At 40.1% G+C, this 24,781-nt stretch overlaps 1 protein-coding gene across 2 annotated transcripts in view; it reads left to right on the forward strand.

The window, feature by feature from the left end:
• The window catches only part of AGBL4 (ATP/GTP binding protein like 4), a 1,514,939-nt gene that overhangs the window by 911,605 nt on the left and 578,553 nt on the right, over positions 1-24,781 (forward strand). The window lies entirely within an intron of this gene.

Below are 24,781 nucleotides of genomic sequence, written 5' to 3' on the forward strand. Positions count from 1 at the left end.
GGGGTCCTTTTCCATTGTTTTTGTAAACTTTTTCAAAGATCAGATGGTTGTGGGTGTGCAGCTTTATTTCTGGGCTCTCTATTCTGTTCCATTGGTCTATGTGTATGTTTTTGTACCAGTACTATGCTGTTTTGCTTACTGTGGCCTTGTAATATAGTTTGAAGTCAGGTAGCATGATGCCTCCAGCTTTGTTCCTTTTGCTTAGGATTGCCTTGGCTATTCAGCTCTTTTTTGACTCCACATGAATTTTAAAATAGTTTTTTTTCTAATTCTGCAAAGAATGTCATTGGTAGTTTGATAGGAAAGCATTGAATCTATAAATTGCTTTGGGCAATATGGCCACTTTAACAATATTGAGTCTTCCTATCCATGAGCATGGAATATTTATCCATTTGTTTGCATCATCTCTGATTTCTTTGAGCAGTTTTTTGTAATTCTCATTGCAGAGGTCTTTCATCTCCCAGGTTAGCTATATCCCTAGGTACTTTATTCTTTTGTGGCTATTGTGAATGAGATTGCATTCTTGATTTGGTTCTCAGCTTAGACATTGTTAGTGTACAGAAATGCTACTGATTTTTGTACATTGATTTTGCATCCTGAAACTTTGCTAAAGTTGTATGTCAGATCCAGGAGCTTTTGGAAAGAGAGTGTGGGGTTTTCTAGGTATAGAATTATATAGTCTGCAAATGGGGATAGTCTGACTTTCTCTCTTTCTATTTGGATGCCTTTTATTTTGTTCTCTTGCCTAATTGCTCTGGCCAGGACTTCTAGTATTATATCGAATAGGAGTGGTAAGAGTGAGCATTCTTATCTTGTTCCAGTTCTCAAAGAGAATGCTTCCAGTTTTTGCCCATTTGGTATATTGGCTGTAGGTTTGTCATAGATGGATGTCGTTATTTTGAGGTATGTTCCTTCAATGCCTATTTTGTTGAGGATTTTTAACATGAAGCCATGTTAAATTTTATCAGAAGTCTTTTCTGCATCTATTGAGATGATGTAGTTTTTGACTCCTGTTCACTTGGTGAATCATTTAATTGATTTGCAATGTTGAACCAACCTTGCATCCTAGGGATAAAGCCTGCTTGATCATGGCATATTAGCTTTTTGATGTGCTGCTGGTCTTGGTTTGCTAGTATTTTGCTGAGGATTTTTGCATCAGTGTTCATCAAGGATACTGGCCTGAAGTTTTATTTTGTGTGTGTGTCTCTGCCAAGTTTTGGTGGCCAGGATGATGCTGGCCTCATAGAATGAGTTAGATAGGAGTCCCTCCTCCCCAGTGTTTTGGAATAGTTTCAGTAGGAATTGTACCAGCTTTTCTTTATACATCTGGTAGAATTTGGCTGTGACTCCATCTGGTCCTGGACTTTTTCTGGTTGGTAGACTTTTTATTACTGAATCAATTTCAGAATTCATTATTGTTCTGTTCAGAGATTCAGTTTCTTCCTTGTTCAGTCTTGTATAGATATTTCAAGAAATGTAATCGGTTATTGTAGATGTTCTAGCTTGTGTGCATAGAGGTGTTCATAGTAGTTTCTGAGGTTTTTTGTATTTCTGTAAGATCAGTGGTAATGTTTCCTATGTCATTTCTGATTGCATTTATTTGGATATCTTTTTTCTTTATTAGTCTAGCTAGCAGTCTATCTTATTTCTTCTTTCAACATACCAACTCCTGTATCCACTGATCTTTTGAAGGTTTTTTTTTCCCCCCATCTCAATTTCCTTCAGTTCAGCTCTGAATGTGGTTATTTCTTTTTTTTTTTTTTTTTTTTTTTTTTTTTTTGAGACGGAGTCTCACTCTGTCGCCCAGGCTGGAGTGCCGTGGCCGGATCTCAGCTCACTGCAAGCTCCGCCTCCCGAGTTTACGCCATTCTCTCGCCTCAGCCTCCCGAGTAGCTGGGACTACAGGCGCCCGCCATCTCGCCCGGCTAATTTTTTGTATATTTTAGTAGAGACGGGGTTTCACCGTGTTAGCCAGGATGGTCTCGATCCTGACCTCGTGATCCGCCCGTCTCGGCCTCCCAAAGTGCTGGGATTACAGGCTTGAGCCACTGCGCCCGGCCTGAATGTGGTTATTTCTTGTCTTCTGCTTGCTTCGGGTTTGGTTTTCTCTTGTTTCTTTAGTTCCTCCAGAGGTGATGTTAGGTGGTAAATTTGAGATCTTTCTAACTTTTTGATGTGGGCATTTGGTGCTATAAACTTCCATCTTAACACTGTTTTAGCTGTGTCCCAGAGATTCTGTGATGTTGTATGTTGGTACTCATTAGTTTTCAAGAATTTCTTGATTTCTGCCTTAGTTTCATTGTTTACCCAAAAGTCAGTCAAGAGCAGATTGTTTAATTTTTATGTAATTGTATGGTTTTGAGAAATTTTCTTAGTATTGATTTCTATTTTTATTGTGCTGATATTCGAGAGTGTGTTTGGTATGATTTTGATTTTTTTAATTTGCTGAGGATTATTTTATGCCAAATTGTGGGGTCAATTTTAGACTATGTGTCTTGAGAATATGTGAGAAGAATGTATATTCTGTTGTTTTGGTTGGAAAGTTCTGTAGGTGTCTGTTAGGCCCATTTGGTCAAATGTTGAGTTCAGGTCCTGAGTATCTTTGTTCATTTTCTGCCTTGATGATCTGTCTAATACTGTCAATGGGAAGTTGACGTCTCCTACTATTATTACATGATTAACTAAGTCTCTTTGTAGGTCTCTAAGAACTTGCTTTATGAATCAGGGTACTCCTGTGTTGGGTGTACATATTTTTAGTATAGCTAGAACTTCTTGTTGAATTGAACTTTTTTACCACTATGTAATGCCCTTCTTTGTCTTTTTTTCTCATTGTTGGTTTGACATCCTTTTTTTTTTTTTTTTTTTTTTGGCCCAAAATTAGAATAGCACCTCCTGCTTTTTTCTGTTTTCTGTTTGCTTGATAGATTTTCCTTCATCCTTTTACTTTTAGCTGTCATTGCATATGAGGTAGAGTTTTTAGTTTTGTTTTGCTTTTAAGACAGCATACCGTTTGGCCTTCGTTATGCAACTTGCAACTCTTTGCCTTTTAATCAAGGCATTTAGCCCATTTACATTCAAGGTTAATATGATATGTACAGGTTTTATCCTGTCATCATATTGTTAGCTAGTTATTGTGAATACTTGATTGTGTGGTTGCTTTATAGTGTCAATGGTCTATATACTTAAGTGTGTCTTTGTGGTGGCCAGGAACAGTCTTTCCTTTCCGTATTTACTACTCCCTTAAGGACCTCTTGTAAGGCAAATTGGATGGTAATGAATTGTCTTACTATTTGCCTGTCAGAAAAAGACCTTATTCTTCCATTATGAAGCTGAGTTTGACTGGATATAAAATTCTTAAGTAGAATTTATTTTCTTTGAGAATGTTGAATAGAGACCCTCAATCTCTTCTGGCTTGTAGGGTTTTAGCCGAAAGGTCCTCTGTTAGCCTGGTGGGGTTCCCTTTGTAGGTGACCTGCCCCTTCTCTCTAGCTGCCTTTAACATTTTTTTCTTTCATTTAGACCTTGGAGAATCTGACCTTGGAGTGTCTTGGGGTTGGTCATCTTGTATAATATCTCACAGGGGTTTTCTGCATCTCCTGGGTTTGAATGTTGGCCTGCCTAGTGAGGTTAGGGAAATTTTTGTGAATGATATCCTCAAATATGTTTTACAAGTTACTTAATTTCTCTCGCTCTCTTTCAGATATGCCAGTGAGTTATAGATTTGTCTCTTTATGTGATCCTCTATTTCTAAGATGTTTTGTTCATTCTTCTTTATTGATTTTTCTCAATTTTGTCTGACTGAGTTATTTTGGAGAACCAGTCTTTGAGCTCTGAGATTCTTTCCTCAGAATGGTCAGTTCTGCTAGTACTTGTAATTGTATTATGAAATTCTTAAGTGAGTTTTTCAGCTTTATGAGTTCCCTTTAGTTCCTTCTTAAAATGACTACTTCATCTTTTATCTATTACATCATTTTATTGTAGTCCTTAGATATTTTGGATTGGGTTTCAACTTTCTCTTGAATGTTGATGATCTTCATTCCTATCCATATTCTGAATTCTATTTCTGACATTTCAACCATTTCAGTCTCATTAAGAACCATTGCTGGAGAACTAGTGCAGTTGTTTGGAGGTAAGAAGACACTCTGGCTCTTTGACCTGCCAGAGTGCTTGCACTAGTTCTTTCTCATCTGTGTGGCTTGACGTTCCCTCAATATTTGAAGTTACTGTCCTTTGAGTGTTTCTTTTTTTGTTGGTGGTGGTGGGTGGGGTTTTTTTGGCTTTTTTCTTTGTTTGTTTTTTTTTGTTTTGTTTTGTTTTGTTCTTTTACCTTCTCTGATGCCCTTGGTGATTTGGTAATTTGATTGTGGTATAAGGTGGGGTTCAGTTGGTTGGCCTCAATCCCAGACCACTACTGGGTCTTGAAGGAGCTTCCACTAATTACTGTCTTCATGCTTGCATTTCTTTGTTTGGGTGTTCTGGTCCATGGGGCTCCCTCGGGCAGGGGCTGTAGTTGGCAGGCAGGCTGCGTCTTTGCTGGATCAGCCCTAATCTGCTGTCTGAGTGCCTCCCCGCAGAATTCAGGCAGAGGCAGGACTGCTGGGCAGGAAGCTCTAGCAGGTGTGGCACATCTGGCTACAAGAGGCAAGGGTGAGTGGAGTTACCCACTCTGCTGTCTAGGTGTTTCTGCAGCAATGGGAGCCTGAACCCCTCGGCAAATTCAAGCAGAAGCAGGACTGCTTAGGTGGAAGCTTTAGCAGATGTAGCTTGCCTGGATACCAGTGGCAGGATGGGTGGGGTTGTCTGCTCTGTTGTCCAGGTGTTTCCTGGGACAACAGGAGGCTGTAACCTCCAGCTGAGTTTACACAGAAGTGGGGCCACTGAGCTGGAAGTTCTAGAAGATATTGCCCACCTGGCTACCAGCAGCAGGGGTGGGTGAGGTCACCCCTTCTGCTTTTCTGGAAAAAACAGGAGGCTGCAGCTGCCAGCTGAGTCAAGCCAGAAGTAAGACTGCTGGACTGGAAGCTGTAGCAGGTGTTGCCAGTCTTGCTACCAGCAGTAGGAATGGGCAAGGTTGCCTACCCTATTGTCTGAGTATTTCTCAGGACAATGGGAGGCTCAGACCACTGGCTGAATTCACACAGAAGTAGGACCAGTGGGCTAGAAGCTCTAGCAGGTATCGCCTGCTGCCGCCTGGCTACCAGTGGTTGGGGTAGGGGGTGGTCACCTGCCTTGTCCAGGTGCTTCCCAGGACGATAGGAGTCTGCAGCCACTGCCTGAGTTCAGACAGAAATGGGACCACTGGGCTGGAGGCTGGCACCACACCTTGTCTAACAAAGTGGTGGAGCAATCTTACTCCAATCTTACTATGACTGTGGCCTCTATTGGGGCAATGACACCAATGCTGATCTGCTCTGGAGCCCAAGACATGTAGAAGTCCCCTTGGACTCAAGAGTTGCCCCCACAAAACGTCCAGGTGGCTCTCTGCCTCAATATAGAAGTGTGGTGGGGGAAACAGGGGAGCTAGAGAGGGTCTCCCATTTTTAATCTTGCATAGGTCCCTGTGGAGAAAATGAATCCCCCAGGGGGCCCTCCCTTACTCACCCTTTCTTCTGTTGAATAAGTTTTCCTGTCTCTGTACTGAGCCCAGAAAGGCTGGTACCCAGATTCACTACTCTCTGCTCTCTACGCCCCCTGCTGCTCGATGGATCCCAACATGGTTTCTCAGGTGATTGCCCTGCAGAGTCAATGTTCACTATCCCTTTTGTTTCCTCTCCATGAGAGGAGCACACATGAGCTGCTTCTAGTCCACCATCTTGACCCAACCCCTAGATAGATATTTTTATAGTAATTGGCTCACATGATTGTGAAGTCCAAGAAGTCCCACAAGTTGCTATCTGCAAGCTAGGGAACCAAGAAAACTGGTGATGTAATTCAGTCTAATACCAAAGGCCTGAGAACCAGGGGAGACAAGTGTGTAAATCCCATTGTAAGTCTAAAGGCCTGAAAATTGGGGCAAGAGAATGATGTTGATGATGATGATGATGATGAAAGTCCCAGTCTAAATCCAAGAGCTAAGAACCAGGAATGCCAATGTCCAAGGCAGGAGGAGATGGATGTTTCAGCTCAAGCAGGGACAGCAAATTTGCTCTCCTACTTTTTTGTTTTATTTACATCCTCAACAGATGCCATGATGTCCACCTGCACAGGTTATTTTCTTTACTCAGTCTAACAATTCAAATGCTAATCTCTTATGAAAATACCCTGACAAATACACCCAGAAATAATGTTTCACTAGCTGTCAGCATCCCTTGGCTCAGTTAAATTAACAACAACAAAATTAAACCATCACACCTGGAAATTCACAGTAGGTAAGTGAAGACAACTTAGAATTTGGAGTCAAAAGGGACAAAATGGTGGTCTCAGACCCATCACTTAATAGCTGTTAAGCTCAGACCAAGGTGTGTGGGTCTCTCAAGCCAATCATTGATTTAGAACCCCTCTAATCTGATATTTTTTACAGTATTTTTGTCAATAGTTTAGTCTAGAGAAGAGTCTGAGTGCTGTAGGAGGGAAGAGACCAAAAGGAAGATCCTGGGTTATCAGACATGGTTTCTGCTCTTTTATCTTGAAAAACTCAGTGATATGGTTTGGCTGTGTCCCCACCCAAATCTCACCTTGAACTGTAATAATCCCCATGTGTCAAAAGCAGGGCCACGTGGAGATAATTGAATCATGGGGGTGGTTTCCCCCATACTGTTCTCATGGTAGTCAGTAAGTCTCATGAGATCTGATGGTTTTATAAATGGGGGCTCCCCTGCACAAGCACTCTTGCCTACTATAATGTAAGATGTACCTTTGCTCCTCCTTCACCCTCTGCCATGATCGTGAGGCCTCTGCAGCCATGTGGAACTGTGACTTAATTAAACCTCTTTCCTTTATAAATTACTCAGTCTCAGGCATGTCTTTATTAGCAGCATGAGAATGAACTAATACAGTAAATTGGCAATGGTAGAGTAGGGTGCTGCTCTAAAGATACCTGAAAATGTGGAAGTAACTTTGGAACTGGGTAACAGACGGAGACTGGAACAGTTTGGAGGGCTCAGGAGAAAGAAAAATGTGGGAAAGTTTTGAACTTCCTAGAGACTTGGAGGGCTCAGAAGACAGGAAGATGTGGGGAAATTTGGAACTTCCTAGAGACTTGCTGAATGTCTTTGACCAAAATGCTAATAGTGATATGGACAATAAAGTCCAGGCTGAGGTGGTCTCAGATGGAGATGAGGAACTCGTTGGGAACAGGAGCAAAGGCGACTCTTGTTATGCTTTAGCAAAGAGATTGGCAGCATTTTGCCCCTGTTCTAGAGATCTGTGGAACTTTGAACTTGAGAGAGATCATTTAGAGTGTCTAGTGAAAGAAACTTCTAAGCAGCAAAGCATTCAGATATGACTTGGATGCTCTTAAAAGCATTCAGTTTTATGTATTCACAAAGATATGATTTGGAATTGGAGCTTATGTTTAAAAGGAAAGCACAGCATAAAAGTTCGGAAAAATTGCAGCCTGATGATGCTATAGAAAAGAAAAACCAGTTTTCTGAGGAGAAATTCAATAGGGCTGCAGAAATTTGCATAAATAACAAGGAGCCAAAATGTCTCCAGGGCATGTTGGAGAACTTCATGGCAGCCCCTCCTATCACAGGCCTGGGAAACTAGCAGGAAAAAATGGTTTTGTGGACCGGGCCCAGGGCCCCCCTGCTCTTACCTGGTGACTTGGTGCCCTGCGTCCCAACCTCTACAGCTGTGGCTAAAAGGGGCCAAGGTTCAGCTTCAGCCCTGGCTTCACAGGGTGCAAGCCCCAAGCCTTGGCAGCTTCCATGTGGTGTTGAGCCTGCAGGTGTGCAGAAGTCAAGAATTGAGGTTTGGGAACCTCCATTTAGATTTCAGAGGATGTATGGAAATGCCTGGACATCCAGTTTTCTGCAGGGGCAGGACCCTCATGGAGACCCTCTGCTAGGGCAGTGCAGAAGAGAAATGTGGGGTTGGAGTCCCAACACAGAGTCCCCACTGGGGCACTGCTTAGTGGAGCTGTGAGAAGAGGGCCACCATCCTCCAGACCCCAGAATGGTAGATCCACCAACAGCTTGCACTGTGCTCCTGAGAAAACTGTAGACACTCAACACCAGCCCATGAAAGCAGCCAGTAGGGTGGCTGTACCCTACAAAGCCACAGAGGCAGAGCTGCTCAAGACCATGGGAATCCACCTCTTACATCAGCATGACCTGAATGTGAGACAGGGGGTCAAAAGAAATCCTTTTGGAGCTTTAAGATTTGACTGACCTGCTAAATTTCAAACTTGTAGGGGGTCTGCAGCCTCTTTGTTTTGGCCAATTTCTCCCATTTAAAATGAGTATATTTGCCAAGTGCCTGTACCTCCATTGTATCTAGGAAGTAACTAACTTGCTTTTGATTTTACAGGCTCATAGGTGGAAGGGACTTGCCTTGTTTCAGATGAGATGTTGGACTATGGACTTTTAAGTTAATGTTGAAATGAGTTAAGACTTTGGGGGACTGTTGGAAGGCATGATTGGTTTTGAAATGTGAGGACATGATATTTGGGAGAGGCCATGGGCAGAATGATATGGTTTGGCTGTGTCCCCACCCAAATCTCACCTTAAATTGTAATAATCCTCACATGTCCAGGGCAGGGCCAGGTGGAGATAATTGAATCATAGTAGCAGTTTCCCTATACTGTTCTTGTGGTAGTGAATAAGTCTCATGAGATCTGATGATTTAATAAATGGGAGTTCCCCAGTACAAGCTCTCTTGCCTGCCACATGTAAAACGTGGCTTTGCCCCTTCCTCACTTTTCACCATGACTGTGAGGCCTTCCCAGCCATGTGGAACTGTGAGTCCATTAAACCTCTTTCTTTTATAAGTTACCCAGTCTTGGATATGTTTTTATTAGCAGCATTAGAATGGATTGATACACTCACCATTGGCCCCAAATTTGTAAAATCCTCTCAGCAAAATGAAAGCCTGAAACTAAGGGCTTTCCTTTTTCCTCTATCCAATTAGTAAAAATTTGTTGTAACTTAGGCATGGGTGTCTTCTCTCCTACATACACATCTACCCCAGCAGTTTATAGGGCATTACTTCTGAGTACATATAGTGGATAGTTCCATTATATGCAGTTTTTATCATCATCTCATTATACTTTAATTTATGTTGAACACTTCTTAGAGATTAACATCCTTGGCATCTGCTTCAGTGGCCTTCCTCTTAATCAAAATCTGGTTTGTCATTGATCTTGTTTTCTACCTTTTGAAATTGGAGTGATGATACCTACTGTTGCTCCTAAATCCAGCCTTCTTTTTAAATGCCAGCTTCCTTAGGGAAGGACTGTGCCAAACATGTGGAAAAGGTCATTTCTCTTCATGGATTGACATTTTCAAGTTTCCTATCTCTAGCTCCTCTGCCCCTGTGTTGGGTCTTAGAGTGCAACAGAATTGGGAGTGGTTTCTTTTCTATTGGAGGTATAAAAAAACCTTTGGCTTTTTCCTTTACTATGCTAAGACTTGGAAAAATACTTCTGGGGGATGGGGAACTTTGGCTTGGTGAGTGCCTTTTTCTTAGAGTAAAAAGAATGATGGGGCAGAGCCCAGAGGGGAAGAAGCAGAGGACTTCTTGCCTTGGTCTAGTTTCAGGCTCTAAAGTGAGAGATGATATAAAAGATATCCTTAAGTAGAAAGAGAGGCAAGGATATCTGTTATAAGCCCTATTTGAGCATAAAAATTAACAGATATTACCTCCTATTTCCTGAGCATCTTCAGTGTGGCAAGCACTGTAGTAGAATTCTTGCATATTTTACTTACCACAGTTCTCAGACAACCCTGTGAGATTCAAATTAATTCACCCAGTTTGTAGACAAAGAAACTGAGGCTCAGAGACTTTAAGACTGCAAAATCAAACAGCTAGGAAACTGTAGAACTGGGACTTTATCCCTTATATGTGTGACTCCAGGAGCTGAGTCATTTTTATATGGCATGCTTTTTCTATGTTTATGGAATTAGTCAATCTAGATTACAGTTATTTACAGTTTTTGAATATACTTTGAATGTTTCCAAAGCACAATCCTTTTTTGTTGTTCAAATGAGCTGTTTGTTTTATATTCTCTTAAGTTTTAGGGTAGTGTGTAGTTAATGAATGAATTAAATAATTGATTAAACCCATTTTTCAATTAACATCATAATAGCACTTCTATTAATAGGAAAATATGAATGTGTCTCAGAGAAGTTTCCTTTGACATTATAATGACTATATTAAAATTTCAAATATAATAATGAAATTCTAATTGTTTTAGAGAAACAATTTTAAAAAGCCTATATGTAAATGCTCTGGAAGAACTATGGGATGTTCATGAAATACCAAAAAGGAATTTTCAGAAAAGTCGATATGAAAAATCACATAATTTTTATTAAATTGGACTGTAATTGCAAAATAATAATCATTTAAAGAGAATCTTTTGTTTCAAGCATTATGGTGAACAAAACAAGAATTGGCAGATTAAAACATACAATATGGCAATTTAGACAAAGAAATGTAATCCAAATTCTAGTTTATTTAAAGCTTTCCATGAACTTCTTTAAGTGGGTAAGGAGCATATATTCCATTGTCTCTCCTATTCCTCTAACTTTTTGCATTATCTCTATCTTCCAGCCTGCCCCAAGGCTAACTTGTATGGAGCACATCCATAGACTGCCTTGACCTGTGATTTCAGCCAATCAGGGGTATCTCCAAAAAATCAGAGGGAGGGAGAAACAAAGTTGGGGTATTCATTTCTTCATTTCCCTCACTGGGAGTCAGTGAGAGATGGCTATGTCCTTTGGTTGAAAGTCATAGTTGCTATTAATATAAAGTGACACCTCAGCTTACAGAGCCTGGTAGCCCCTCCTTCCCTTTTCTCTTTATGCCTCCAGGTATTCTCTAACCTCTGGGTACAATATTGTTGCTTCAGGTTCTTCTATACTCTGCTTACACCTTTGAAAATAGTTCAACTTTGTACTCCTAGAACATTAACTACTTTGTGTGAGCCATCTAGTTTCCTGTTGGGACTCTGTTAACATTCATGTGCTATTTTGTTTGTTTTGTTGTGCTTTTGTTGATTGTTTTTCATACAAAATTGAGAAATTTCCTCAGTTCAAATTAAGATTTAGGCAAGTCCTATCATCTTTCTAGACTTTAATTGAGGATTTTCAAGTAGTTAAGAATATTAAATATGCTAAGTTGGGTAAAGCAATTAACACAGTTACTGGCATAAAATAAATGCTCAGAAAATACCTTCTCTTCCCTTCTTTTTTCTAAATGTCTTAGCACTGGTTTTATCAAAGGAAAAGAAATAATTTGGGAGAACTGATAAAGCAGGCAAAACTTTGGCAAATGTGTCAGTGACTTTTCAGGTACTGGAGAAGTTTAAGCCCAAGCTGGGTGCTACTTGGCAAGGATGCTAATTATGAAAACAAAAATAAAAAATCAGAATAGATGAAGGGAAATTCATTCCTTCTCTCATAGTTCAAGACTCAATTCCACCATTTTTACCTGGGTAGGATTATTCAGTAGTGCCTACACTACAAGGGTTAGGATTTCAGAGTAAGCCCACTTACCCAGTGATATGGTTTGGCTGTGTGTCCCTACCCAAATCTCATCTCAAATTGTAATCCCTATATGTCGAAAGAAGGACCTGTAATCCCCATGTGTCAAGGGAGGGAGGTGATTGGATCATGGGGGTGGTTTCCCCCATGCTGTTCTCATGATAGTGAGTTCTCACGAGAACTGATGGTTTTATAGTGTTTGACAGCTTTTCCTTCACACAGTTTCTCTCTCACCTGCTGCCACATAAGACGTGCCTGCTTCCCCTTCCATCATGATTGTAAGTTTCCCAAGGCCTCCCCAGGCATGTGGCACAGTGAGTCAATTAAATCTCTTTCCTTTATGAATTATCCAGTTTCAGGTATTTCTTCGTAGTAGTGTGAAAATGGATTAATACACCTGGACTGTCTACCATCCTTGAATAGGACTTTAAAAGTGGCTTTGTAACCTTGAGTCTGACTGGCTCCAAATGTATTCTTATTCGCATACCATTTAATATTCATGTTTGTTTGGGTTTCATAAATATTTTTGCCAAATATTATGTGCTAGTCCTTGTGCAGACCCTAAAGAAACAGGATTTAGTTAATAGATGTCTATTAATCATTTTAATATGTGCTAGACTGTGTTTCATATCTATGTTTCAAGATTACTGGTGTAACAGAGTGGGCAAGTGGTAAGAAAGAGATCTGTGAAATAGCTCCAAGTTGGATGAGAGGTAGAACTTGGAAGTCTGCAGTAAGGACTTTGGATTTTGCCTTGAATTTTTAATGTAAAGCCACCAGAAGATTTACAACAAGCAAAGTGATGGGAATCTGATTTATGTTTAAAACATCACTTTGGCTGCTAGGAAGAGAATAGACTAAATTGGGCAGTGAAGGGTAAAAAGCAAGATTAAAGACAAGAGGTCAATAAAGAGGTGCTGAAGTGGTCCAGGAGAAAGATAAGGAGGACTTTGGGCAGAGAGGCTGTGGAGAGGCTGCTACAGTGGCCCAGAAGAAAGAAAATGGTGGTTTAGGCCGGGCGCGGTGGCTCAAGCCTGTAATCCCAGCACTTTGGGAGGCCCAGACGGGCAGATCACGAGGTCAGGAGATCCAGACCATCCTGGCTAACACGGTGAAACCCCGTCTCTACTAAAAAAAAAAAAATACAAAAACTAGCCGGGTGAGGTGGCGGGCGCCTGTAGTCCCAGCTCCTCGGGAGGCTGAGGCAGGAGAATGGCGTAAACCCGGGAGGCGGAGCTTGCAGTGAGCTGAGATCCGGCCACTGCACTCCAGCCTGGGCGACAGAGCGAGACTCCGCCTCAAAAAAAAAAAAAAAAGAAAAGAAAAGAAAATGGTGGTTTAAAGGACACCAGTAAAGAAGTATCTGCAGTGGTCTAGGAGAGAGCTAGTGAGGGCTGGAGGTGGAGAGCTGAAGAGTGACTGCATTTAAGATACATTTCTGAGAGTAAATCAAACAAACTTGCTTGTAAATTTAATGTGGGGTATGATAGAAAGAGAGGATCCAAGGATGACTACTAGGTTTCTAGATTCAGTGGCTGGTGAGTACCATTGAAGAAAGAAAGTCAAGAATTCTGTTTCAGACATACCAGGTTTTCAGACATATCCATTAGACATCCAAGTAAAGATATCTAGAGGACAATTAAATCTATGTCTGAAGCTCAGGGGAAATGCGCAATGTAAGATATATATTTGGGAATTAGCATCATATATATGTATTTCAAAGCTCCAGGATTGGATTACAGCATGAGATAGGACATATTCTAGGCCTTTCAGGAGCTCATTCTCCCTGTTTCTCTCCCCTACTACTCTGTGAGACCCTTGAGACAAGGCCTTTTGGATTTAGCTGTTTCCTTAGTACAGGGTTAGAGTACTGGTCAGGAATAAGTATAGCCTAGTGAGTATCTGCTCAGGTTTAGAGTCAGACACATTAGGATTTTGTTCCTAATTTTACCATCAGTTGGGTGTGGACCTTGGCGAAGTTGTTTAACCTCTTCAAACCTGTTTTTTCATTCTTAAAAGGGATATGTTAATAGTAATGAATAAAATGTAACAATGCCTGTTACATAGTAAACCCTTAATAAATACTAACTGTTAATATTAAGATTATCATACTTTTTACTAGTCATATTAGGAACTCACTGACTTCCCCTTCTTCTTTTCCTCCTCCCTCCTCCCTTTGGTCATCTTTGGGTGCAAATACATTTGGAAGCAAAATTATTGCTTCTGTAGCTCTTCACAATATCTTATTTGATCAGAGAGCAATTTGAGTTTTACAACTGACATTATACTTAGTGTTTATTTATGTAGATTTTATCTTCTTTTGAAAAAAAGAACTTGACTTGGAAAAACTGTTTGGTCAGAGTTATTTTTGTTTCTGAAACTAACTTTGTATCATACCTAGATACCTTACTAACAAGTTAGTAAGAAGTCGTCATCCATGTACTTGACTAAAACCATTTATTTTTCCAAATATACTTGGTGTACTTTACACAGTTTTAGTTTGATATATCTGATATGTTTTTATAGTAGGTATGATATAAAAAAGGTTCATGTGAAGTACAGTTTTGTAAGTAGGATTGGATTTCAAATGAGAGATAATATGCAAACTCACAGAATGCATTGTATGGAATGCTCTTAATATATCTTTGGTTATTTAAATCAGACATGTTCAGGAGGATACCCTATGGGAATTAGTGAGATGATGGTGATGGTGTTAAACACTCAAAATGTAAATATTTTTATAAACAGAAAATATTTTTCTGCATTAATTGATTAATTAATTTATTTATTCACTGACAATTTTTAAGCACCCACTGTGTGATAAGTGCTAGTTGTACCAAGACAAATAAGGAAAGCTCACTGTTCAAGTAGTTTCCATCTACGAGAGGGAGACACACACACACACACACACACAGGAGTTCACTGAAGTGATATAGATGTTATGATAAAAGCCTCTTAGGAAAATTATAGGGAATTTTACACCTAACTAACTTAAAAATAAAACACATTTATAAGCATAACGTGGGTACATTCCTTAAAGCTTGAAGTTTTTCTGTAATTGGTTTTGGCCAAAGAGAGCACTAATAGCCGGCGTAAAATGACTGGTGCTTGTTGACTAAAGAGGAGAGGTGTTTGTCAGCGACTCTGAATGAGGCAAATGCTTGCTTCCTGGTGTTGTCTGAATGGCAACAATGAGGACCTAGAGCACTGTGGGGAGCTTTTAAATATTTAATCTGTGCCAACCCACAATTGAGGTATTTGTGTACTTAACTTGATAGAGAGATGAATTATACATGGGAGTCTTTTCCCATCATTTGCTCAATGTGTGTTGACAAATGTCCCATCATTCTCTAGGAAGCACATGCTATGGGGATTACTGCAACATTCTGCAGACAATTTACTTGTAGGGTTTTCATTCCATATGCTGCTTTCTCTTCATCGCAGCTGCCTTTTTATTTATTAAAACACAGTCACAGAACAGGAAACTTTTCCAGACTTCCTTTTCTTAAAGTAGCATTTTAGAGCTCAGGTCAAATGCACTCAATAATGAATGTATACAATTGGGCCTCCCTATGTGTGGTTCTGCACCCATGGATTCAACAATACAACAGTAAGTACGAATTTCTAAACACAGTATAACAACTATTTATGTAGCATTTAGGCATTATAAGTAATCTTGAAATAATTTAAAGTATACAGGAGGATTGTGTAGTTTATATGCAAATGTTATGTGATTTTATATAAGGGACTCGAGCGTCTGCAATTTTTGGTATTTGTTAGGTATCCTGGAACATATCCCCTACAGATACTGAGGGATGACTGTAGTTATTACCAATATTTTGTTTATTTGAGGCATAGGAAAACCCTTGGCCAGCTCAATGCAATAGCCAATAATTCCGTTGAAAATTGAATTCTACTTAAAAGAGAAAATATATTGCCTCACTTAAATTGAAAGCTGAAAACTTTACAACTCTATTCCAGTTGGCAGGGCATTAGATTAGATCTTATATATTTTTCTGTGAATAATCATCACCCTATCTAGACGTTCTTTCTTAGTACCTGCCAAACAGTTTGTTGGTTTCTTAATTTTCAAAAGAGCATTTAAAATCTACTCTCCTCTTTAGTTCGTACTAAGCCCATTATCTTCATATATAATATATATAAGAACACAGGATTATGCCTTGAGCTACCATAGTGGAATATCCATTTTGGTATTCTAGGAATTTGATGTGAAATGGAACCTCAAGTACTTTTCTATTTTATTGTAAATAAAAATCTAGTTTCAAGAAATAACATTAATAGAAGCCTGCCTGAGGAAACACAGTTCATTAGTTTCCCTGTCCTTGGACCAATCTGGATAATCTGAGAGCTGCATAGCTGGCCTGCACTATCTTGATGCCTCATAGAGTTGCTTTTATAAAATGGCACTTTAGTATATTGCTGTTACCCTGCATTTAGGAGCTTCATAAAAATAATCTTACAAAAATGTTTAACGTATATACTGTAAAGGTGATGATAAAACATTTATCAAAGCATACAAAAATTTTTCATGACCATGAAAAATTGTGAGTAACTAGCTTATTTTTGCCCAAAAAATCCAGGTTATTTATTTTTATTTTTTGGACTCTTAAGAATCATAAGATAACTCAGTTCCTTGCTTACTTTGGTTTGTAGGAATAAAGCCCACTTCTAATGAGTGTACAGAGCCTTATGGCATGCATTGATTTCTACTAACTTTACTTCAAACTTTGTTTCATTTTCCTGCTTGTGATTTCTGGTCTTCATTTTCTCTTTTATTTACTTGTTTACATTTGTATTATATGCATTTCTGTGAGTCACCTCAAATTTATTTTGGACCTAGAAGAACTACAGACATGAACGTATACACACAAAATGTCATTTTTGGCCATGATGAGTGAAATGTCCAGGGAACGAACTGAATTAATCCCTTTCTCTTCAAGTGTTTCATTTACATCAAATTTTTTTCTGATATTTCTAGATATGTTAATGTAAAAGTGGATATATTGACTTAATATTTTGTCCATGGTTCGTGTACATAGAGTTTAGGAAAAGAGTGAATCTCTTGCTAGCTGAGGGAAAGATGTGGAATCTACTACTGAGTTTGACCTGTCCCATTCCCACAATTTGCCCTGAAAGGTATCCTTCTGTTGGAATCAAATGCTTGTAGAAGATCCCCCAGACTAATAATGAGGTGTTAGCTCAATCTCCCTTCTCTATGTAATTGTTTAATTTGGCCTTTGGAATGAGACAGAACTGGGTTCAAATACTAGTTATTCTTTTAGGAGCAATATGAAGTTAAGGTATTACTGAACTCCTCTCTATCTCTCCAATACTTCGTCTTTAAATGAGGGCTCATACTTACTATGTCCCAAGATTACTCTGAAGGTTAAACAAGATAATGGGCTTAGCATGGGCCCAATACAAAGAACATGAGCCATGGATTTCTGGCAAGATGGCTAAATAGGAACAGCTCCAGTCTGAAGCTCCCAGTGAGATTGACACAGAAGACAGGTGATTTCTGCATTTCCAACTGAGGGTACCTGATTCATCTCATTGGGACTGGTTGGACAGTGGGTGCAGCCCATGGAAGGAGAGCCGAAGCAGGGCAGGGCATTTCCTCACCTGGGAAATGCAAGGGGTTAGAGGAGTTCCCTTCCTGGCCAAGCGAAGCCTTAAGAGACTGTACTGGGAGGAATGGTACACTCCTGCCCAGATACTGCACTTTTCCCATGGTCTTCACAACCAGCAGACCAAGAGATTCCCTTCAGTACCTGGCTCAGCAGGTCACACGCCCACGGAGCCCAGCAAGTTAGGATCCCATTGGCTTGAAATTCTCGCTGCTAGTACAGCAGTCTGAGATTGACCCGGGATGCTGGAGCTTGGCAGGGGGAGGGACGTCCACCATTGCTGAGGCTTGAATAGGTGGTTTTATGCTCACAGTATAAACACAGCCACCGAGAAGTTCGAACTGGGTGGGGCCCCTTGCAGCTCAGCAAGGCTGACTGCCTCTCTAGATTCCACCTCTGTGGGCTGGGCATCTCTGAACAAAAGCAGCAGCACCAGTTAAGGACTTATAGATAAAACCCTCGTCTTCCTGGGACAGAGCACCTGAGGGAAGGGGCAGCTGTGGGCACAGCTTTAGCAGACTTAAACATCCCTGCCTGACAGCTCTGAAGAGAGCAATGGTTATCTCAGCACAGTGTTCAAGCTCTAATAATGGACAGACTGCCTCCTCAAGTGGGTCCCTGATCCCTGAGTAGCATGACTGGGAGACACCTCCCAGTAGGGGCCACAGAAACCTCATACAAGAGAGATCTGGCTGACATCTGGCAGGTGTCCCTCTGGGACAAAGCTTCCAGAGGAAGGATCAGGCAGTGATATTTGCTGTTCTGCAGCCTCCGCTGGTGATACCCAGGCAAACAGGGTATCCAGCAAACTCCAACAGACCTGCAGCTGAGGGGCCGGACTGTTAGAAGGAAAACTAACAAAGAGAAAGGAATATCAACATCAACAAAAAGGATGTCTACACCAAAACCTCATCCATACAACAAAAAGGACGTCTACACCAAAACCTCATCCATAGGTCACTAACATCAAAGACCAAAGGTAGATTAAAAACCACAAAGATGGGGAGAAACCAGCACAGAAAGACTGAAAATTCCAAAAACCAAATTGTCTCTTCTCCTCCAAAGGATCACAACGCCTCGCAAGCAGGGAACAAAACTGGACAAAGAATGAGTTTGATGAATTCACAGAAGTAGGCTTCAGAAGATGGGAAATAACAAACCCCTCTGAGCTAAAGGAGCATATCCTAACCCAATGCAAGGAAGCTAAGAGCCTTGAAAAAAGGTTAGAAGAATTGCTAACTAGAATAACCGCTGTAGAGAAGAACATAAATGACCTGTTGGAGCTGAAAAACACAGCATGAAAACCTTGTGAAGCACATACAAGCTTCAATAGCCTAATTGATCAAGTGGAAGAAAGGATATCAGTGACTGAAGATCAAATTAACAAAATAAAGCAAGAGGACAAGATTAGAGAAAAAAGAGGGAAAAGAAATGAACAAAGCCTCCAAGAAATATGAGACTATGTGAAAAGACCAAATCTACGTTTGATTGGTGTACTTGAAAGTGATGGAAACAAGTTGGAAAGCACTCTTCAGGGCATTATCCAGGAGAACTTCCCCAACCTAGCAAGGCGGGCCAACATTCAAATTCAGGAAATACAGAGAATGCCACAAAGATATTCCTTGAGAAGAGCAACCCCAAGACACATAATCGCCAGGTTCACCAAGGTTGAAATGAAGGAAAAAATGTTAAGGGCAACCAGAGACAAAGGTTGGGTAACTCACAAAGGGAAGCCCATCAGACTAACAGCAGGTCTCTCAGCAGAAACCCTACAAGCCAGAAGAGAGTGGGGGCCAATATTCAATATTCTTAAAGGAAAGAATTTTCAACCCAGCATTTCATATCCAGCCAAACTAAGCTTCATAAGTGAAGGAGAAATAAAATCCTTTACAGACAAGCAAATGCTGAGAGATTTTGTCACCACCTGGCCTGCCTTACTAGAACTCCTGAAGGAAGTACTAAACATAGAAAGGAACCACCAGTACTAGCCACTGCAAAAACATGCCAAATTGTAAAGACCATCAATGCTATGAAGAAACGACATCAACTAATGGGCAAAATAACCAGCTAACATCAAAATGACAAGATCAAGTTCACACATAACAATATTAACCTTAAATGTAAATGAGCTAAATGCCCCAATTAGAAGACACAGACTGGCAAATTGGATAAAGAGTCAAGACCCATCAGTTTGCTGTATTCAGGAGACCCATCTCACGTGCAAAGACACACACAGGCTGAAAATAAAGGGATGGAGGAAGATCTACCAGGCAAATGGAGAGCAAAGAAAAGCAGGGGTTGCAATCCTAGTCTCTGATAAAACAGACTAAACCAACAAAGATCAAAAGAGACAAAGAAGGCCATTACATAATGGTAAAGGGATCAATTCAACAAGAAGAGCTAACTATCCTAAACATATATGCACCCGATACAGGAGCACCCAGATTAACAAAGCAAATTCTTAGAGACCTACAAAGAAACTTAAACTCCCACACAAAAATAGTTGGAGACTTTAACACCCCACTGTCAATATTAGATCAACAAGACAAAAAATTCACAAGGATATCAGGGACATGAACTCAGCTCTGGACCAAGTGGACCTAATATACATCTACAGAACTCTCTACCCCAAATCAACAGAATATACATTCTTCTCGGCACTACATCACACTTATTCTAAAATTGACCAGATGATTGGAAGCAACACACTCCTCAGCAAATGTAAAAGAGCAGAAATCACAACAAACTGTCTCTCAGACCACATTGGAATCAAATTAGAACTCAGGATTAAGAAATTCACTCAAAACCGCACAACTACATGGAAACTAAACAACCTGCTCCTGAGTGACTACTGTGTAAATAACAAAATTAAGGCAGAAATAAAGATGTTCTTTGAAACCAATGAGAACAAAGATACAACACACCAGAATCTCTGGGACACATTTAAAGCAGTGTGTAGAGGGAAATTTATAGCACTAAATGCCCACAAGAGAAAGCAGGGAAGATCTAAAATTGACACCCTAACATCACAATTAAAAGAACTAGAGGAGCAAAGGCAAACAAATTCAAAAGCTAGCAGAAGACACAAAATAACTAAGATCAGAGCAGAACTGAAGGAGAGAGAGAGATTAAAAAAACCCTTCAAAAAAAATCAATGAACCCAGGAGCTGGTTTTTTAAAAAGATCAACAAAATAGACAGACTACGAGCCAGACTAATAAAGAAGAAAAGAGAGAAGAATCAAATAGACACAATAAAAAATGTTAAAGGGGATATCACCACCAATCCCACAGAAATACAAACTACCATCATAGAATACTATAAACACCTCTATGCAAATAAACTAGAAGATCTAGAAGAAATGAATAAATTCCTGGACACATACACTCTCCCAAGACTAAACTGGGAGGAAGTTGAATCCCTGAGTAGACCAATAACAGGTTCTGAAATTGAGGCAATAATTAATCACCTACCAACCAAAGAAGGTCAAGGACCAGACAGATTCATAGCTGAATTCTACCAGAGGCACAAAGAGGAACTGGTACCATTCCTTCTGAAACAATTCCAATCAATAGAAAAAGAGGGAATCCTCCTCCCTAACTCATTTTACGAGGCCAGCATCATCCTGATTCCAAAACCTGGCAGAGACACAACAAAAAAAGAACATTCTAGGCTCATATCCTTGATGAACATGGATGCAAAAATCCTCAATAAAATACTGGCAAACCAAATCCAGCAGCACATCAAAAAGCTTATCCACCATGTTCAAGTCGGCTTCATCCTGGAATGCAAGGCTGGTTCAACATATGCAAATGAATAAACATAATCCATCAAGAACCAACGACAAAAACCACATGATTGTCTCAATAGACACGGAAAAGGCCTTTGAAAAAATTCAACAGCCCTTCATGCTAAAAACTCGCAATAAAGTAGGTATTGATGGAATGTATCTCAAATTCATAAGAGATATTTATGACAAACCCACAGCCAGTATCACACTGAATGGGCAAAAAGTGGAAGCATCTTCAGCAAAGTCTCAGGGTACAAAATCCATGTGCTAAAATCACAAGCATTCCTACACACCAATAACAAACAGAGAGTCAAATCATGAGTGAGCTCCCATTCACAATTCCTACGAAGATAAGATAATAAAATACCTAGGAATCCAACTTAACAAGGGGTGTGAAGGACTTCTTCAAGGAGAACTACAGACCACTGCTCAAGGAAATAAAAGAGGACACAAACAAATGAAAGAACATTCCATGCTCATGGATAGGAAGAATCAATATCATGAAAATGGCCATACTGCCCAAGGTAATTTATAGATTCAATGCTATCCCCATCAGGCTACCACTGACTTTCTTCACAGAACTGGAAAACACTACTTTCAAGTTCATATGGAACAAAAACGAGCCCACATAGCCAAGACAATCCTAAGCAAAAAGAACAAAGCTGGAGGCATCACACCACCACCTGACTTCAAACTGTACTACAAGGCTACAATAACCAAAACAGCATGGTACTGGTACCAAAACAGATACATAGACAAATGGAACAGAACAGAGGCCCTCGGAAATAACACCACACATCTACAACCATCTGATCTTTTACAAACCTGACAAAACAAGCAATGAGGAAAGGATTCCCTATTTAATAAGTGGTGCTGGGAAAACTGGCTAGCCATATGCAGAAAGCTGAAACTGGATCCCTTCCTTATACCTTATACAAAAATTAACTCAAGATGGATTAATGACTTATATGTAAGACCTAAAACCATAAAAACCCTAGAAGAAAACCTAGGCAATACCATTCAGGACATAGGCGTGGGCAAATACTTCATGCCTAAAACACCAAAAGCAATGGCAACAAAAGCCAAAATTGACAAATGGGATCTAATTAAACTAAAAAGCTTCTGCACAGCAAAAGAAACTACCATCAGAGTGAACAGGCAACCTACAGAATGGGAGAAAATTTTTGCACTCTATCCATCTGACAAAGGGCTAACATCCAGAATCTACAAAGAACCTAAACAAATTTACAAGAAAAAAACTAACAACCCTATCAAAAAGTGGGCAAAGGGTATGAACAGACACTTCTCAAAAGAAGACATTTATGCAGCCAACAAACTTATGAAAAAATGCTCATCATCACTGGTCATCAGAGAAATGCAAATCAAAACCACAATGAGATACCATCTCATGCCAGTTAGAATGGCTATTATTAAAAAGTAAGGAAATAACAGATGCTGGAGAGGATGTAGAGAAATGGGAATGCTTTTACAGTGTTGGTGGGAGTGTGAATTCATTCAACCATTGCAGAAGACACCGTGGTGACTCCTCAAGTATCTGGAACTAGAAATGCCATTTGACCCAGCAATCCCATTACTGAGTATATACCCAAAGGATTATAAATCATTCTGCTGTAAAGACACAGGCACACATATGTTTATTGCAGCACTGTTCACAATAGCAAAGTCTTGGAACCAACCCAAATGCCCATCAATGATAGACTGTATAAAGAAAATGTGGCACATATATACCATGGAATACTATGCAGCCATAAAAAAGGATGAGTTCATGTCCTTTGCAGGGACATGGATGAAACTGGAACCCGTCATTCTCAGCAAAGTAATACAAGAAGAGAAAACCAAACACCACATGTTCTTACTCATAAGTAGGAGTTGAACAATGAGAACACATGGACACTGGGAGGGGAACATCACACATTGGGGCCTGTTGCGGGGTGGCAGTATGGGGGAGGGATAGCTTTAGGAGAAATACCTAATGTAAATGACAAGTTGATAGGTGCAGCAAGCTAACATGGCACATGTATACCTATGTAACAAACCTGCATGATGTGCACATGTACCCCAGAACTTAAAGTGTAATAAAAAAATAAAAAATAAAGTTATATTTCTAAAAATTAAAAAAGAAAATGAGCCATTATTTGGTAGATACTATTACTATAAAAATCACTGCTACTAGTCTTATCTACCTTTAAATCTACTACCTGCCTTCCTGAGAGTCCTGCCTACAAATGCAACGTTCTAATCACCGTTTAATTCATCTACTTAATTTACACATTGTACTAGGAACTTGTAGGTACTGAGTGCCTCCCTCAAGAAGCTTATGCTATGTTCTCACTCACTGGTGGGAATTGAACAATTAGATCACTTGGACACAGGGTGGGGAACATCACACACTGGGGCCTGTTGAGGCTATGGGAGTCTGGGGGAGGGATAGCCTTAGGAGAATCATGTAAATGATGAGTTGATGGGTGCAACAAACCAACATGGCACATGTATACCTATGTATCACCTGCATGTGGTGCACATGCACCTTACAACTTAAAGTATAATAATAAAAAAATTAAAAATAAAATGAGCCTATGGAGGAAAAAAAGAAGTCTATGCTCTAGTGTGGAGAGAAACAATTTCAAATGGTGACAAGTGCTGTGAAGAAAATGGATTGAGAGAAGTGATTTCAATCAGAGGTCTAATTTAAATTAAGTGGTCAGGAAAGAATCCTTTGTGTAGGTGGCATCTGGGATGAGATCTGAAAGAAGAGAAGGCATTGAGGAAGAATGTTCAAAAGAGAGAACAGTAAATGGGAAGGCAATAGAATAGGAATAAACTTGGCGTATTACAAGAACAGAAAGAATGCCAGTGGGCTACAGCAGAGCAAGCAAGAGCAAGAGAAGTATAAGATGAAGTAGGTAGAGGTCATGTCATAGTCCTGAGACTAACCTGTTTGTTTAGGTGCAATGGGAAGGCACTGGAAGGTTTTAAGCAGGTATGTGAAAAGACCTGATATTACCTTAAAAAAAATCCTTTCTTTAAACAATATGCATAATCCTTGCTCCATCTTCCCATGCTTTTCTCTCTGCTTAGAAATTCCTTTAGCATCTCATCATTCTTTGGTGAGCTCTTAATAATCTATTCCTTGAGGCCCAACTCAAATGGGTCTGCTGACACCTGACCCTCCTGCCCAATGCATAATTTCTCTGTGGACACACTTCTATCACAGCACTTAGAACACTTCTTATAGTGGTCAGGATGCCTGTATTTCTTGTTAGACTGAATTTCTCTTGGTGAGGTGGGAGGGGTGGGACTGTGTCTTGTTCATCTCGGAATCTCCACTACTTAGAAAGATGTTGGTGCAGGGAAGATGCTGAATGTGTTGCCTGAATTTAGCATTATCCATATACAGCTGCTTTGAGTCGGAAAATAGAAAATTAACTAAATTTGGAAATTGGAGATAGCCAGGTGGGGTATACTACTCTCATAGGCACGGTTCCAGGTCTCTTCTCCAGGCTGCATCTCTGGGCTGCTGTACATTCAAAGGCACCTTTGATCAACTGAGGCTTTGCTGCTCCCGGGGACATAGATCCTGGTATAGCTACATTCTGACTGATTTTCAAGTAAATAGAGATGTAATTTCTGATTAAAACTTAGCCAGAAATTGCAGAGTTTTCACCACTTCCACACCCTTTC

The sequence above is a fragment of the Trachypithecus francoisi genome, unplaced genomic scaffold, assembly GCF_009764315.1.
Source record: "Trachypithecus francoisi isolate TF-2019V2 unplaced genomic scaffold, Tfra_2.0 Lachesis_group12, whole genome shotgun sequence".
NCBI classification, from domain to species: Eukaryota; Metazoa; Chordata; class Mammalia; order Primates; family Cercopithecidae; genus Trachypithecus; species Trachypithecus francoisi.